Here is a 17,978-nt window from a genome sequence, read left to right as displayed (position 1 = left end):
AGCTACAGACACCAAACTCGGTACAAAAATTGTTCTTATCAAGACGGACAACTTTCTAATTCACAGTCATCAGCTACGATCAACAGGAAGTCAGCTATTTTGATTTGAATGTGGATTTTTTTTTACATTTAGCTGTGAATTAATGCATACTGCTCAGAGGAGAGTAACACTATACACACCAAACTTTGTCTACATGATGCCAAAACATTTTAAACAACTTAAATTGCCAAAGGATTTTGGATAGCTTGAACGGTTTTGTCGTGGTGATTTTTTTAAATGACAGTAAAAATGGAATTATTAATTGTCCTGCATTTTTAAATTCCAAACACTTCAAAACCTTTTTTCATACAAAAAATAAGTAAATATGGATAGTTTCACGACTTTACAACACTGTATGGATAACAGAAAATTAAAAAACTGTCAGACATCTCATCTCACTCTGTCCCTCTGTTTGAGTATTATGTGCTGAGACTTACATTGTCTGAGAGAAAATGCGCCCCTACAGGTTCAATTCCTTAAAGGGAAATTCGACTGAAAGGGAGGAGACTCTCTTTTAGTTTCATTTTTAAATCGGTTAAAATACAAAATAATACTTGGATTTAATTCACACTGACAAGCTAAACCAACATATATGATTATTACCGGGTCAGGGCTCATTGATAATTGATGTGTGGTCAGTGATACGTGAGAAACACAAGAGATGAATCACCGCTCTGAGCATGAGCGTGTGGAATGACGAGCTCAGAAAAACGAGTTTATTTTTGTTTTATAGCTTTAACAAATAAAATATTAAAGCGATATCACACAATTCACCAATTAGAACACACCAAGAGCTAAATTCAGATGTTTTTGAACTGTTTGTGTGAAAATGAAATATTCGCGGCTGCCTATCTGAAATCACCGCCTCCGATCAGCGCTTACAGTGTCACAAGTTGTAAAACAAACAAATTTATTCTTGTTTAAGAGCTTTTTCAAATAAAATATTGCAATAAATGCACACAATACACCCATTATAACACAAGAGCTAAATGCAGGTGTTTGTGACCCGTTTAAGTGTGCAAGACTACTTGAAAACGCGACTGGCAGAATATCTCTCGAGCTGCAGGATTCTGCCTTTCGTCGTACGAACGAATACATCAAGGACAAGATTATTTCAAAATACATAATAGCTTGGCGAATATAAATGAAAACAGCCACGTGGACATAAACTGTTAAGAAATAAATCTGAAGTGGATCTACTGGATTTGAATATTAAGTGACCGCATATACCAGCTGCTTCTGTCTTCAATTTTAATCTATATAAAAAATTAAACTCATTCATCTTGGCTGCTTTTTTAATATGTGTACGTATTTATTTATTATTTTGCTCTAACAAGACTTAATCTATATTTAATTAAATCAATTACATTTTATTTTACATTTGATTTGTCCATTTCTGCATCTAAACGCCTAAAAACCTAAAACATGCTCTATTATACTATTGTTAGCAATTTCTTTATCGTCCAATTTATCTGGTGTACACTTTTATTTTCATAATAAACTTGTTTGTTAGATTATACACAGTTACAGTGGTCTATAATAAATATTAACAGGTTTTATTCAAGCTGTTTAGAATGAATGCAGTAGGCTATTTTTTTTAAATGTAAATCCAAAAAAAAAAAAAAAAAAAAAGTTTAAATAAATAAAAAATATTGGAAAAGAATAACTGTTGTACTTTTTTATACATTTTGTATAATTTTATAGTTTATGCATTATAGTTATAAAAACAAATAAATTTAGCCACTCACATAGAAATCTTAGGCATTATCCTTTTTTGACAGTTTTAGGGATTTTTAAAAATCCTAAAAAACCTTATTTGTGCTGCAAATAATAATTTCAAATTAATTTGATACTGACCTCTGACATCCTGTGACATGATATTTATTTGAATTTACATAATCTCATGGATGTAACAGTAAATCTGTTCAGCTCACAGATCAAGACTAAGCTGTAATGCAAGCAGAACTTTCACAAATGCTTGTATGTCAATAAAATCATTACAAAACATTTACAAATCATTTAAGGGATTTGATAACACTGTAAAATAATGTCTAATTTGTTAACATTAGCAAATGCATTGATAACACTTTATAATAACTGCACTCATTAGTAAATAGTCAGTTCATTCTTTATAAAGCCTTGTCCCAATATTAATAGTCAGTAGTAAGCAGTTTATAAATACAGCTATAAATAGCTTGTTCTTGGTTTATAAGCACATTTATTAAAAAGGAGAGTAAAGGGTCAGTTATCTTCCTATGAAAAATAAATAAAATAAAAATAAACAAACAACAACACAGATTGATACAGAACTCAGAAATGTTATTGTGGATTTATGATAAACTCAGCCTGTAAATGAATTAATTCTCCTCCAAGAAGACATAAGTAGTTCACACCAAACTGTTTTAACATGAAGCCATATACTGAAGATGTTAAATTTCAAATGGGTTTAGGATACCTTAAATGGTGTGGCCATAGCGATTTATTAAAGTAACATAAAAAAATACAATAGTTATTTTACTATATCTTTAAAATGTTTAATTCCAACTATTCATAATTTTTTATATACGTAGAAGTCATCATTTGAAGGAAGCACAGTAAGTTTCATAGCTTTATCATTTTCAAGAGCCAGCATAAAATTAAAACTATCATAACTTATAAATCAAGCTGGCAATTCTTAGTACCAATAATGGCCACCAGATGGAGCTATAGGATTACTTTTAAATAATTATTGTAGAAACAAGTATGATTTAAATCATTTATAGAAATCTTTCAAAGAAAAATAATATGAATTTTATGTATTTTACTGATAAAATGACCCTCACTTAATTAGAAAAACAAGCTGAAGTATTGTGAACCGTATATTAAGAATAATTCTTTATAGGCTTTATGGACAGATACGTTTTCAGAGACTCTTGAAGGATCAGCACCACATCCTCTTTTACCACTGTTTAAAGAATTTATCTTACAGAGGAGGTGCGAATGAATTTTGGATAGCTTGAATGGTTTGTCGTGGTGATTTTTTTTTTAAATAACAGTAAAAAAGTAACCAGTAAATGTATTTTATTTTTTTAAAGTGCAGCTTATAAATGCTTCAAAAAAATGTACACATAGAAGACAAGTCATTCTGAGGAAATATGCATAGTTTCATGACTATACAACACTATATGGATGATAGAAAATTAAAAAACTATCATACATCTGATGTCACTCTGTCCCTCTGTCACTGTGGGTAATGTGTGTGTGTGTGTGTGTTAAATGAATTAGGTGTGAAACTATCAGGGAGCATTTAGTCTCCAGCGCCAACATTTTACAGAACTGACACTTTCCTGGAGTCTCAGAATTACAATGTGCCAGGTTCTGAGAGATCTAAGATTCCAAAAAATGATTGAATTAGAATAGCATGAAGTATTGTGAAATACTATATATTAAGACTTTATATATAGGCTTTATGAACAGATTAGAGTGACTCGTGAAGGACCAGCAGCACCTCCTCTTGTCCGATGGTTTGAGGAATATATCTTCCAGAATCCGGGATTAAGATTTAGGAGCTCATTTTTATTCCACCTCCTTTCCTGAAAGTCTGTCTTGCAGAATTGACTAAAAATTAATCTTCACATTAATTCCTAATTATTTTGCAATTCTTTTTGTCAGTTCTTCTTGACCTGTTATTTTCTTCTTCTTTTCTGACCTCATGACCCAGTCAGCATTTTTTGTACAATGGTCAAGTCTTAACTTATCCATTTCTGTATTGCATGTGTGTTTGATATTTATCATGGGTATTTCATAATTTTTGACTTTACAGTTTGAGTTAAAACTCTTTTTTTAGCGCATTTCATCTGTAAAAGAAAACATGCCTAATAATTCTGCACACATGAATATAAGGAGTTTTTCTCTTCCAGCTTTCCTGGACTATTGTATAGCACTCATAAATGATTAAATGAAAAATAATGGTAGTTATTAAGATTGATATGGTTTGAAATTGGTCAAATGTGCTTGGAAAAAAAATCACAATAAAACAATGTTTTAATGTTTAATTTTGGAATATGAACTGACATGAATGAATGTTATATAAATATTGTTCATATTAACATAATGTTTATAAATGAAATCTTATTGTAAAGTGTTACTAAAGTTAAATATATATTGTTCTGTGAATGTGATTTTAAAGTCTAGATGATTCGGATTAACCCTTTATCTGGCGTATCCTTTAAAACCTCACTGCCAGAGGGATATTGTGAATGCATGTGCCCGCTGGGCACAGTTTACCTGATGCCACCGGGGTGGCGATGGCATTGGTGGCTTGAGCCCACCATCGCTGCTTGCAGCTATATTTATTATTATTATTATTATTATTATTATTTTCCAACGTCTCGGGGGCTTTTGGGGCCCTTAACGTGCTTAAAAAGTCTTGAAAATTGGCACACAGATTGGAACCTGCGGCCATTAGGGCCGGGCAGAGACTGATACACGGGCGTGGCACAGGGGCTCTACAGCGCCCCCTGGAATATGGAGGGCCATATATCATACATTCTTGCTCGTAGACGAATGAAACTCGGTACACATATAAATCTCATCAATCCAAACAACTTTTGTATTGCAAATCATAGGCTCCGCCCAACAGGAAGTTGGCTATTTAGGGTTTAGTATTCAAATTTTTCGTCAAAGTTGTGGGGGCTTTTGGGGTCCTTAACATATTCAAAAACTCTTGAAAATTTGCGCACACTTTGGAATCTGTGGCCTTTAGGAGCCTGCAGAGGCTGGGACCCGGGCGTGGCACAGGGGCTCTACGGCGCCCCCTGGAACACAGTCAGAAATGTTGATGTATAGCTCACACATACTTGCACATTTTCATATGAAACTCAGTACACATATAGATCTCATCGTGCCGAACAACTTTCGTATTGCATGTCATAGGCTCCGCCCATCAGGAAGTCAGCTATTTAGAGTTATGTAAAAAGCGCATGCTCTGGAATTTGAAATACTTGTCATAGGTTTTTTTCTCGATTGCCGCCAAACTTGGTCAACATGATCTCAAGACACTGGGGATGAAAAATTGCCAGGGGATTTTTGATATCTCGAACGGTTTGCTCGTGGCGAGGCGTTGAAATTATGGCGAGAAATGAGAAACAGGAAGTGTCTAATACCGTCCACATACATTTCCTGATTTTAATCAAACTTCATCAGATTATTCGTTGTATGATGTCGATCGCATATATGTGACTATTAGGAGTCAAAGTTATAGCGCCACCAACTGGCAGAAGGAAGTGTGTCATTTTCAAAATGCTTTGAATTCAGCATCTTATTATTACTCGATTTGCTTCAAACTTCATCAGAATAATGTTAAAACACAGCCGATATAAATCTGCAAGGGGGATATTGATATCTAAAAAATTGTTGGCGTGGCAACATGTCAAACTGGAATACTTCTCAGGTGATTTTGAGGCAAATAACATACTTAGAATTTCACAAAACTCTGAACACACATCAGTATTTCTGATAGGAACTTAAATTGTGAATGGATTTTGGATAGCTTGAATGGTTTTGCCGTGGTGATTTTTTTAAATGACCTTACAAAGGGAATCATTATTGTATTTTTAAATTGCAGCTTCCAAACACGTCAAATAATTTTTTCATACAGATGAAAAAGTCATTCTGAGGAAATATGCATAGTTTAACGACTTTACAACACTGTATGGATAACAGAAAATTAAAAAACTGTCAGACATCTCATCTCACGCTGTCCCTCTGTTTGAGTATGTGTGCTTCAGACTTCCATTGTCTGAGAGAAATTGCGCCCCTACAGGTGCAATTACCGGACTTTTACTTTCACTTTTAAATCGGTTAAAAATACAAATAAATACTTAGATTTAATTCACACTGACAAGCTAAACCAACATATCTGATTATTACCGGTTCAGGGCTCATGGATAAATTATTTCTGGCCAGAGATACGTGAGAAATAGGAGAGATGAATCACCGCTGTGACCACGAGCGTCTGGAGTAAAGAGCTCAGAAAAAACGAATTTATTCCTGTTTTAAAGCTTTTAAAAATAAATTATTACAGCGATATCACACAATCAACCAATTAGAACACACCAAGAGCTAAATTCAGATGTTTTTGAACTGTTTGTGTGAAAATGAAATATTTGTGGCTGCCTATCTGAAATCACGCCTCCGATCAGCGCGTACAGTGTCGAGCTCAAAACAAACGAATTTATTCTTGTTTAAGAGCTTTTTTAAATAAAATATTACCACAAATGCACACAATAAACCCATTGTAACACATCAAGAGCTAAATGCAGGTGTTTGTGACCTGTTTAAGTGTGCAAGACTATTTGAAAGCGCGACTGGCAGAATAACATATCTCTCGAGCTGCAGGATTCTGCCTTTCGTCGTACGAACGAACACATCACGGACAAGATTATTTCAAAATACATAATAGCTTGGCGAATATAAACGAAAACAGCCACGTGAACATAAACTGGATCTACTGGATTTGAATATTAAAGTGACCACATTTACCACTTGCTTCTGTCTTCAATTTTAATCTATATAAAAAAGGAAACTCATTCGACTTGGCTGCTATTTATTTATTTACCTTTTTATACATTTTGTATAATTTCATAGTTTGTGTATTACAATTATGAAAACAAAAATAAATTTAGCCACTCACATAGAAATAGCTTAGGCCTTAACCTTTTTCTGACAGTTTTAGGGATTTTTAAAAATCCTAAAAAAAACTTATTTGTGCTGCAAATAATAATTTCAAACTCATTTGATACTGACCTATGACATCCTGTGACATTATATTTATTTGAATTTACATAATCTCATAGATGTAACAGTAAATCTGTTCAGCTCACAGATCAATACTAAGCTGTAATGCAAGCAGAACTTTCACAAATGCTTATGAGTCATTTAAGGATTTGATAACACTGTAAAATAATGTCTAATTTGTTAACATTAGCAAATTCATTGATAACACTTTATAATAACTGCACTCATTAGTAAATAGTCAGTTCATGCTTTATAAAGCCTTGTCCCAATATTAATAGTCAGTAGTAAGCAGTTTATAAATACAGCTATAAATAGCTTGTCCTTGGTTTATAAGCACATTTATTAAAAAGGAGAGTAAAGGGTCAGTTATCTTCCTATGAAAAATAAAAGATAAAAATAAACAAACAACAACACAGATTGATACAGAACTCAGAAATTTTATTGTGGATTTATGATAAAATCAGCCTGTAAATGAATTCATACTCCTCCTCATACTACTCCATACTCCTTTTTCAACATGATGCCAATATACTGAGATGTTAAATTGTGAATGGGTTTAGGATAGCTTAAATGGTGTTGCCATAGAGATTTATTAAAGTAACATAAAAAATACAATAGTTATTTTACTATATCTTTAAAATTTTTCATTCTAACTCTTCATAATTTTTTATATAAGTAGAAGTCCTCATTTGAAGGAAGCACAGTAAGTTTCATAGCTTTATCATTTTCAAGAGCCAGCATAAAATTAAAACTATCATAACTTATAAATCAAGCTTGCAATTCTTAGTACCTATAATGGCCACCAGAGGGAGCTATAGGATTACTTTTAAATAATTATTGGAGAAACGAGTATGATTTAAATAATTTATAGAAATCTTTCAAATAAAATAATATGTATTTTAGGAATTTTACTGATAAAATGACCCTCACTTAATTAGAATAACAAGCTGAAGTATTGTGAACTGTATATTAAGAATAATTCTTAATAGGCTTTATGGACAGATACGTTTTAAGTGACTCTTGAAGGTTCAGCACCACATCCTCTTTTACCACTGTTTAAAGAATTAATCTTACAGAACAGGTGTGAATGAATTTTGGATAGCTTGAATGGTTTTGTCGTGGTGATTTTTTGAAATAATAGTAAAAAAGGAACCAGTAAAAAAAAGTGCAGCTTCTAAACACTTCAAAAAAATGTACACATAGAAGACAAGTCATTCTGAGGAAATATGCATAGTTTCATGACTATACAACATTATATGGATGACAGAAAATTAAAAAACATACATCTGATGTCACTCTGTCCCTCTGTCACTGTGTGTGTGTGTTTGTGTGTGTGTGTTTGTGTGTGTTTTAAGTGAATTAGGTGTGAAACTATCAGTGAGCATTTAGTCTCCAGCGCCAACATTTTACAGAACTGCCACTTTCCTGGAGTCTCAGAATTACAATGTGTCAGGTTCTGAGAGATCTAAGATTCCAAAAAATTATTTAATTAGAATACCATGAAGTATTGTGAAATACTATATATTAAGACTTTATATATAGGCTTAATGAACAGGTTAGAGTGACTCGTGAAGGACCAGCACCACCTTCTCTTGTCCGATGGTTTGAGGAATATATCTTCCAGAATCTGGGATTAAGATTTAGGAGCTCTTTTTTATTCCACCTCCTTTCCTGAAAGTCTGTCTTGCAGAATTGACTAAAAATTAATCTTCACATTAATTCCTAATTCTTTTGCAATTCTTTTGTCAGTTCTTCTTGACCTGTTTTTCTCTTCCAGCTTTCCTGGACTATTGTATAGCACTCATAAATGATCAGTGTTGGGTATAGTTACTTTGGAAAGTAGTTAGCTAGGTTACAACGTTACCATCAATTAAAAGTAATCAGTTATGATACAGCGTTACCTATTCATAAAAGTAACGCGTTAGAGTACTCATGCGTTACCAAAAATTAAAAGCCGTTTGCAGCGGCTCACACATGACAGACATAGCCCCCGGCCCCTTTAAATGCACCTAGAAGTCGTGACTCCCGACAATGAATAACGTCAGTCATCCGACTAAATTAACACTGCAGGATAACAATAACAGGAAAGACAGTCAGCAATCGGCTATTCCACATGGCGTTTTATTTATTTATTATCACAGAACATATTATTAATCAAAATTCGCACCTAACGTTACCCAGCCCGGGTAGCCTAGGCTACTGTATATTATGAGCACCACAAGATAACTCCTGATTTTTCTTTAACTTTAAATAATGCAGTTATCAAAGTACAAGTATGCTTGTAAACACAACCTTAAACAGGCTTGCAGATTTAAATCCATTTAGAAATGATGAACAACCAGCCAGCCAATGATCTAACAGAAATTAACAGCTGCCTGTCAAACAAAAATGATAACAAACCGAATTAAATCCTTCACTGCCACACAGGCAAATGACAAATCGCTTAATAGCCGAACTAATTATTATTAAAGTGTCACTCACAGTCACAAGCCTAAATTCGCTTTAACACAGTCCTCTTACATTTACTCTTCAAAGTAGTGATTAAAACGTAGCGTTAAATTTGAGGTAGAATTTTTGGCGGTCGACAGAAGCTTTTCACCAAAGCAGAGTGTGCATTTTACCGTTATGTTCTTTTCTTTTTCGTTGACAAATTGAAAATAATTTGCGTACTTCCATAAACCAAACGCTGTCCTCTCTGCCATCTTGCCGGGAGTTCGAAAAAAAAAAACTCCACACACACACACAGGGTCAGGCGCAGGGCACAGACGCATCACAGCCATTGACTTTACGATCACAGAGCTTCGGCTCCGCTGATACTGTACATCCGCAGGTGGCACAGTAGACCTAGGACTACTGTCTGACAAAAAGCAGGCTGCAGTCGGGATTTTCCTTTCCTTAAAATAACGGATTACTTTTTTAAAAAAAATAACGAAGTTACTGATTACTTACGCACGAACCTAACGCGTTAAGTTACAAATTTCAGGAAAAAAGTAATTAGAGTACTCTAACGCGTTACTTTGTAACGCGTTACCCACAACACTGTAAATGATTAAATAAAAAATAATGGTAGTTATTAAGATTGATATGGTTTGGAATTGGTAAAATGTGCTTGGAAAAAAATCACAATAAAACAATGTTTTAATGTTTAAGTTTGGAATATTAACTGACATGAATGAATGCTATATAAATATTGTTCATGTTAACATAATGTTTATAAATGAAATCTTATTGTAAAGTGTTACTAAAGTTATATATATATATATATATTGTTCTGTGAATGTGATTTTAAAGTCTAGATGATTCGGATTAACCCTTTAACTGCCATATCAAGTTCAAGTTCTAGTTCAAGTTCAATTTATTTGTATAGCGCATTTACAACAGCCTCCTGGCTGACCAAAGTGCTTTAACATAAGAGCAAGAATATTACACATACATAAAAATAGACCAGACAAAAAATTTAAAACCACCCATTTCAAAATGTAGCATAACACAGTAGTCAGTACACTAAGGAAAATAAAAAAGTTTTTAGCAAAGATTTAAAAATAGACAAGGAAGGGGCCAGTCTGATCTCTAAAGGCAGGGTATTCCAGAGTCGTGGCCCAGCCACTGCAAATGCACGCTCCCCTCTACGCTCCCCTCTATCCTTTAAAACCTCACTGCCAGAGGGATATTGTGAATGCATGTGCCCGCTGGGCACAGTTTACCTGATGCCACCGGGGTGGTGATGGCATTGGTGGCTTGAGCCCGCCATCGCTGCTTGCAGCTATATTTAGGGCTCAAGCCCAAAGGGCGAGAGGCCTATTGTTTTCCTTAGGATTATTTTTTATTATTATTATTATTATTATTATTATTATTATTTTTTTTTTTTTCCAACGTCTCGGGGGCTTTTGGGGCCCTTAACGTGCTTAAAAAGTCTTGAAAATTGGCACACAGATTGGAACCTGCGGCCATTAGGGCCGGGCAGAGACTGATACACGGGCGTGGCACAGGGGCTCTACAGCGCCCCCTGGAATATGGAGGGCCATATATCATACATTCTTGCTCGTAGACGTATGAAACTCGGTACACATATAAATCTCATCAATCCAAACAACTTTTGTATTGCATATCATAGGCTCCGCCCAACAGGAAGTTGGCTATTTAGGGTTTAGTATTCAAATTTTTCGTCAAAGTTGTGGGGGATTTGGGGGTCCTTAACATACTCAAAAACTCTTGAAAATTTGCGCACACTTTGGAATCTGTGGCCTTTAGGAGCCTGCAGAGGCTGGGACCCGGGCGTGGCACAGGGGCTCTATGGCGCCCCCTGGAACACAGTCATAAATGTTGATGTATAGCTCACACATACTTGCACATATTCATATGAAACTCAGTACACATATAGATCTCATCGTGCCGAACAACTTTCGTATTGCATGTCATAGGCTCCACCCAACAGGAAGTCAGCTATTTAGAGTTATGTAAAAAGCGCATGCTCTGGAATTTGAAATACTTGTCATAGGTTTTTTTCTCGATTGCCGCCAAACTCGGTCAACATGATCTCAAGACACTGGGGATGAAAAATTGCCAGGGGATTTTTGATATCTCGAACGGTTTGCTCGTGGCGAGGCGTTGAAATTATGGCGAGAAATGAGAAACAGGAAGTGTCTAATACCATCCACATACAGTTCCTGATTTTAATCAAACTTCATCAGATTATTCGTTGTATGATGTCGATCGCATATATGTGACTATTAGGAGTCAAAGTTATAGCGCCACCAACTGGCAGAAGGAAGTGTGTCATTTTCAAAATGATTTGAATTCAGCATCTTATTATTACTCGATTTGCTTCAAACTTCATCAGAATAATGTTAAAACACAGCCGATATAAATCTGCAAGGGGGATATTGATATCTAAAAAATTGTTGGCGTGGCAACATGTCAAACTGGAATACTTCTCAGGTGATTTTGAGGCAAATACCATACTTTGAATTTCACAAAACTCTGAACACACATCAGTATTTCTGATAGGAACTTAAATTGTGAATGGATTTTGGATAGCTTGAATGGTTTTGCCGTGGTGATTTTTTTAAATGACCTTACAAAGGGAATCATTATTGTATTTTTAAAATGCAGCTTCCAAACACGTCAAAGAATTTTTTCATACAGATGAAAAAGTCATTCTGAGGAAATATGCATAGTTTCAAGACTTTACAACACTGTATGGATAACAGAAAATTAAAAAACTGTCAGACATCTCATCTCACTTTGTCCCTCTGTTTGAGTATGTGTGCTTAGACTTCCATTGTCTGAGAGAAATTGCGCCCCTACAGGTGCAATTACCGGACTTTTACTTTCACTTTTAAATCGGTTAAAAATACAAATAAATACTTAGATTTAATTCACACTGACAAGCTAAACCAACATATCTGATTATTACCGGTTCAGGGCTCATGGATAAATTATTTCTGGCCAGAGATACGTGAGAAATAGGAGAGATGAATCACCGCTGTGATCACGAGAGTCTGGAGTAAAGAGCTCAGAAAAAACTAATTTATTCCTGTTTTATAGCTTTTAAAAATAAATTATTACAGCGATATCACACAATCAACCAATTAGAACACACCAAGAGCTAAATTCAGATGTTTTTGAACTGTTTGTGTGAAAATGAAATATTTGTGGCTGCCTATCTGAAATCACGCCTCCGATCAGCGCGTACAGTGTCGAGCTCAAAACAAACGAATTTATTCTTGTTTAAGAGCTTTTTTAAATAAAACATTACCACAAATGCACACAATAAACCCATTGTAACACATCAAGAGGTAAATGCAGGTGTTTGTGACCCGTTTAAGTGCGCAAGACTATTTGAAAGCGCGACTGGCAGAATAACATATCTCTCGAGCTGCAGGATTCTGGCTTTCGTCGTACGAACGAACACATCACGGACAAGATTATTTCAAAATACATAATAGCTTGGCGAATATAAACGAAAACAGCCACGTGAACATAAACTGTTGAGAAATATATCTGAAGTGGATCTACTGGATTTTAATATTAAGTGACCGCATATACCAGCTGCTACTGTCTTCAATTTTAATCTATATAAAAAATGAAATTCATTCATCTTGGCTGCTTTTTTAATGTGTGTACGTATTTATTTATTTATTTATTATTTTGCTCTAACAAGAATTAATCTATATTTAATTAAATCAATTACATTTTATTTTACATTTGATTTGTCCATTTCTGCATCTAAACGCCTAAAAACCTAAAACATGCTCTATTATACTATTGTTAGCAATTTCTTTATCGTCCAATTTATCTGGTGTACACACTTTTATTTTCATAATAAACTTGTTTGTTAGATTATACACAGTTACAGTGGTCTATAATAAATATTAACAGGTTTTATTCAAGCTGTTTAGAATGATTGCAGTAGGCAAATTTTTTTTAATGTAAATCCAAAAAAAAAAAAAAAAAAAAAAAGAAAAAAAAAAAAAAAAACATTGGAAAAGAATAACTGTTGTACTTTTTTATACATTTTGTATAATTTCATAGTTTATGCATTATAGTTATAAAACAAATAAATGTAGCCACTCACATAGAAATCTTAGGCCTTATCCTTTTCTGACAGTTTTAGGGATTTTTAAAAATCCTAAAAAACCCTAATTTGTGCTGCAAATAATAATTTCAAACTCAAAAAGTAAATAGTCAGTTCATGCTTTATAAAGCCTTGTCCCAATATTAATAGTCAGTAGTAAGCAGTTTATAAATACAGCTATAAATAGCTTGTTTTTGGTTTATAAGCACATTTATTAAAAAGGAGAGTAAAGGATCAGTTATCTTCCTATGAAAAATAAAAGATAAAAATAAACAAACAACAACACAGATTGATACAGAACAGAAAAATAAATTTTATTGTGGATTTATGATAAAATCAGCCTGTAAATGAATTCATACTCCTCCTCATACTACTCCATACTCCTTTTTCAACATGATGCCAATATACTGAGATGTTAAATTGTGAATGGGTTTAGGATAGCTTAAATGGTGTTGCCATAGAGATTTATTAATGTAACATAAAAAAATACAATAGTTATTTTACTATATCTTTAAAATTTTTCATTCTAACTCTTCATAATTTTTTATATAAGTAGAAGTCCTCATTTGAAGGAAGCACAGTAAGTTTCATAGCTTTTTCATTTTCAAGAGCCAGCCTAAAATTAAAACTATCATAACTTATAAATCAAGCTTGCAATTCTTAGTACCAATAATGGCCACCAGAGGGAGCTATAGGATTACTTTTAAATAATTATTGTAGAAACGAGTATGATTTAAATAATTTATAGAAATCTTTCAAATAAAATAATATGTATTTTAGGAATTTTACTGATAAAATGACCCTCACTTAATTAGAATAACAAGCTGAAGTATTGTGAACTGTATATTAAGAATAATTCTTTATAGGCTTTATGGACAGATACGTTTTGAGTGACTCTTGAAGGTTCAGCACCACATCCTCTTTTACCACTGTTTAAAGAATTAATCTTACAGAACAGGTGTGAATGAATTTTGGATAGCTTGAATGGTTTTGTTGTGGTGATTTTTTGAAATAATAGTAAAAAAGGAACCAGTAAATGTCTTTTTATTTTTTTTTAAAGTGCAGCTTCTAAACACTTAAAAAAAATGTACACATAAAAGACAAGTCATTCTGAGGCATATTTCCTCAGAATGACTGGTCTCATGACAATAGTTTCATGACTATACAACACTATATGGATGATAGAAAATAAAAAAACTATCATACATCTGATCTCACTCTGTCCCTCTGTCACTGTGGTTAATGTGTGTGTGTGTGTGTGTGTGTTAAGTGAATTAGGTGTGAAACTATCAGGGAGCATTTAGTCTCCAGCGCCAACATTTTACAGAACTGCCACTTTCCTGGAGTCTCCAGAATTACTCGGTGTCCGGCTCTGAGAGACTTAAGATCCCAAAAAATGATTTAATTAGAATACCATGAAGTATTGTGAAATACTATATATTAAGGCTTTATATATAGGCTTTATGAACAGATTAGAGTGACTCGTGAAGGACCAGCACCACCTCCTCTTGTTCGATGGTTTGAGGAATATATCTTCCAGAATCTGGGATTAAGATTTAAGAGCTCATTTTTATTCCACCTCCTTTCCTGAAAGTCTGTCTTGCAGAATTGACAAAAAATTAACATTATTTCCTAATTATTTTGCAATTCTTTTTGTCAGTTCTTCTTGACCTGTTTTTCTCTTCCAGCTTTCCTGGACTATTGTATAGCACTCATAAATGATTAAATAAAAAACAATGGTAGTTATTAAGATTGATATGGTTTGGAATTGGTAAAAAATGCTTGGAAAAAAATCACAATAAAACAATGTTTTAATGTTTAAGTTTGGAATATTAACTGACGTGAATGAATGCTATATAAATATTGTTCATGTTAACATAATGTTTATGAATGGAATCTTATTGTAAAGTGTTACTAAAGTTATATATATATATATTGTTCTGTGAATGTGATTTTAAAGTCTAGATGATTCGGATTAACCCTTTAACTGCCATATCCTTTAAAACCTCACTGCCAGAGGGATATTGTGAATGCATGTGCCCGCTGGGCACAGTTTACCTGATGCCACCGGGGTGGCGATGGCACTGGTGGCTTGAGCCCGCCATCGCTGCTTGCAGCTATATTTAGGGCTCAAGCCTGGAGGGCGAGAGCCCTATTGTTTTCCTTAGGATTATTTTTTATTATTATTATTATTATTATTATTATTATTATTATTATTATTTTCTAACGTTACGGGGGCTTTTGGGGCCCTTAACATGCTTAAAAAGTCTTGAAAATTGGCACACACATTGGAACCTGCGGCCATTAGGGCCGGGCAGAGACTGATACACGGGCGTGGCACAGGGGCTCTACAGCGCCCCCTGGAATATGGAGGGCCATATATCATACATACTTGTACGTAGACATACGAAACTCGGTACACATATAGAACTCATCAATACAAACAACTTTCGTATTGCATATCATAGGCTCCGCCCAACAGGAAGTTGGCTATTTAGGGTTTATTATTCATATTTGTCGTCAAAGTTGTGGGGGCTTTTGGAGTCCTTAACATACTCAAAAACTCTTGGAAATTTGCACACACCTTTGGATCTGTGGCCTTTAGGAGCCTGCAGAGGTTGGGACCCGGGCGTGGCACAGGGGCTCTACGGCGCCCCCTGGAACACAGTCATTAATATTGATGTATAGCTCACACATACTTACACGTATTAATATGAAACTCAGTACACATATAGATCTCATCGTGCCGAACAACTTGCGTATTGCATGTCATAGGCTCCGCCCAACAGGAAGTCAGCTATTTAGAGTTATGTAAAAAGCGCATGCTCTGGAATTTGATATACTTGTCATAGGTTTTTTACTCGATTGCCACCAAACTTGGTCAACATGATCTCAAGACATTGGGGATGAAAAATTGCCAGGGGATTTTTGATATCTCGAACGGTTTGCTCGTAGCGAGGCGTTTAATTTATGGCGAGAATTGAGAAACAGGAAGTGTCTAATACCATCCACATACATTTCCTAATTTTAATCAAACTTCATCAGATTATTCATTGTATGATGTCGATCGCATATATGTGACTATTAGGAGTCAAAGTTATAGCGCCACCAACTGGCAGCAGGAAGTGTGTCATTTTCAAAATGCTTTGAATTCAGCATCTTATTTTTACTCGATTTGCTTCAAACTTCATCAGAATAATGTTAAAACACAGCCGATATAAATCTGCTGGGGGGATATTGATATCTAAAAATATTGTTGCCGTGGCAACATGTCAAACTGGAATACTTCTCAGGTGATTTTGAGGCATATAACATGCTTAGAATTTCATCAAACTCAGAACACATATCAGTATTAGTGACAGCTAGACACTGGCAAAAGTTCATAAGAGGGCGTGGAAGAGGCACTCTATAGCGCCACCTTTTGTCAAAAGTGAGGGGGTTAGTTTTAGCTACAGACACCAAACTCAGTACAAAAATTGTTCTTATCAAGACGGACAACTTTCTAATTCACAGTCATCAGCTACGACCAACAGGAAGTCGGCTATTTTGATTTGAATGTGGATTGTTTTTTACATTTAGCTGTGAATTAATGCATACTGCTCAGAGGAGAGTAACACTATACACACCAAACTTGGTGTACATGTTGAAAAAACATTGAGGAACTTAAATTGTGAATGGGTTTTGGATAGCTTGGATGGTTTTGTCGTGGTGATTTTTTTAAATGACAATAAAGATGGAACTATTAATTTTCCTGCATTTTTAAATTCCAAACACTTCAAAACCTTTTTTCATACAGAAAAAAAGTTATTCTGAGTAAATATGCATAGTTTCATGACTTTACAACACTGTATGGATAACAGAAAATTAAAAAACTGTCAGACATCTCATCTCACTCTGTCCCTCTGTTTGAGTATTATGTGCTGAGACTTACATTGTCTGAGAGAAAATGCGCCCCTACAGGTTCAATTCCTGAAAGGGAAATTCGACTGAAAGGGAGGAGACTCTCTTTTAGTTTCATTTTTAAATCGGTTAAAATACAAATAAATACTTAGATTTAATTCACACTGACAAGCTAAACCAACATATATGATTATTACCGGTTCAGGGCTCATGGATAAATTATTTCTGGCCAGAGATACGTGAGAAATAGGAGAGATGAATCACCGCTGTGACCACGAGCGTCTGGAGTAAAGAGCTCAGAAAAAACTAATTTATTCCTGTTTTAAAGCTTTTAAAAATAAAGTATTGCAGCGATATCACACAATTCACCAATTAGAGCACACCAAGAGCTAAATTAAGATGTTTTTGAACTGTTTGTGTGAAAATGATATATTCGCGGCTGCCTATATCTGAAATCACTGCCTCTGATCAGCGCGTACAGTGTCACAAGTTCAAAACTAACGAATTTATTCTTGTTTAAGAGCTTTTTAAAATAAATTATTGCCATAAATGCACACAATACATCCATTATAACACAACACGAGCTAAATGCAGGTCTTTTGTGACCCGTTTAAGTGTGCAAGACTATTTGAAAGCGCGACTGGCAGAATAACATATATCTCTCGAGCTGCAGGATTCTGGCTTT

The 17,978-nt window shown here is 34.5% G+C and overlaps 1 protein-coding gene and 1 long non-coding RNA gene across 2 annotated transcripts in view; one reads left to right on the top strand and one right to left on the bottom strand.

Moving 5' to 3' along the window:
* The window catches only part of akap9 (A kinase (PRKA) anchor protein 9), a 224,801-nt gene that overhangs the window by 19,393 nt on the left and 187,430 nt on the right, over positions 1-17,978 (bottom strand). The gene's annotated exons all lie outside the window — the stretch shown is intronic.
* The window catches only part of LOC127935230 (uncharacterized), a 40,602-nt gene continuing 39,626 nt past the window's right edge, over positions 17,003-17,978 (top strand). The window contains exon 1 of the long non-coding RNA XR_008148026.1: positions 17,003-17,887. This is a non-coding gene — a long non-coding RNA (uncharacterized LOC127935230). The remainder of the gene's footprint in view (positions 17,888-17,978) is intronic.

This window comes from Carassius gibelio, chromosome A19 (genome assembly GCF_023724105.1).
Source record: "Carassius gibelio isolate Cgi1373 ecotype wild population from Czech Republic chromosome A19, carGib1.2-hapl.c, whole genome shotgun sequence".
In the NCBI taxonomy this organism is placed as follows: Eukaryota; Metazoa; Chordata; class Actinopteri; order Cypriniformes; family Cyprinidae; genus Carassius; species Carassius gibelio.
This window is presented reverse-complemented; position numbering and strand designations above follow the sequence as displayed.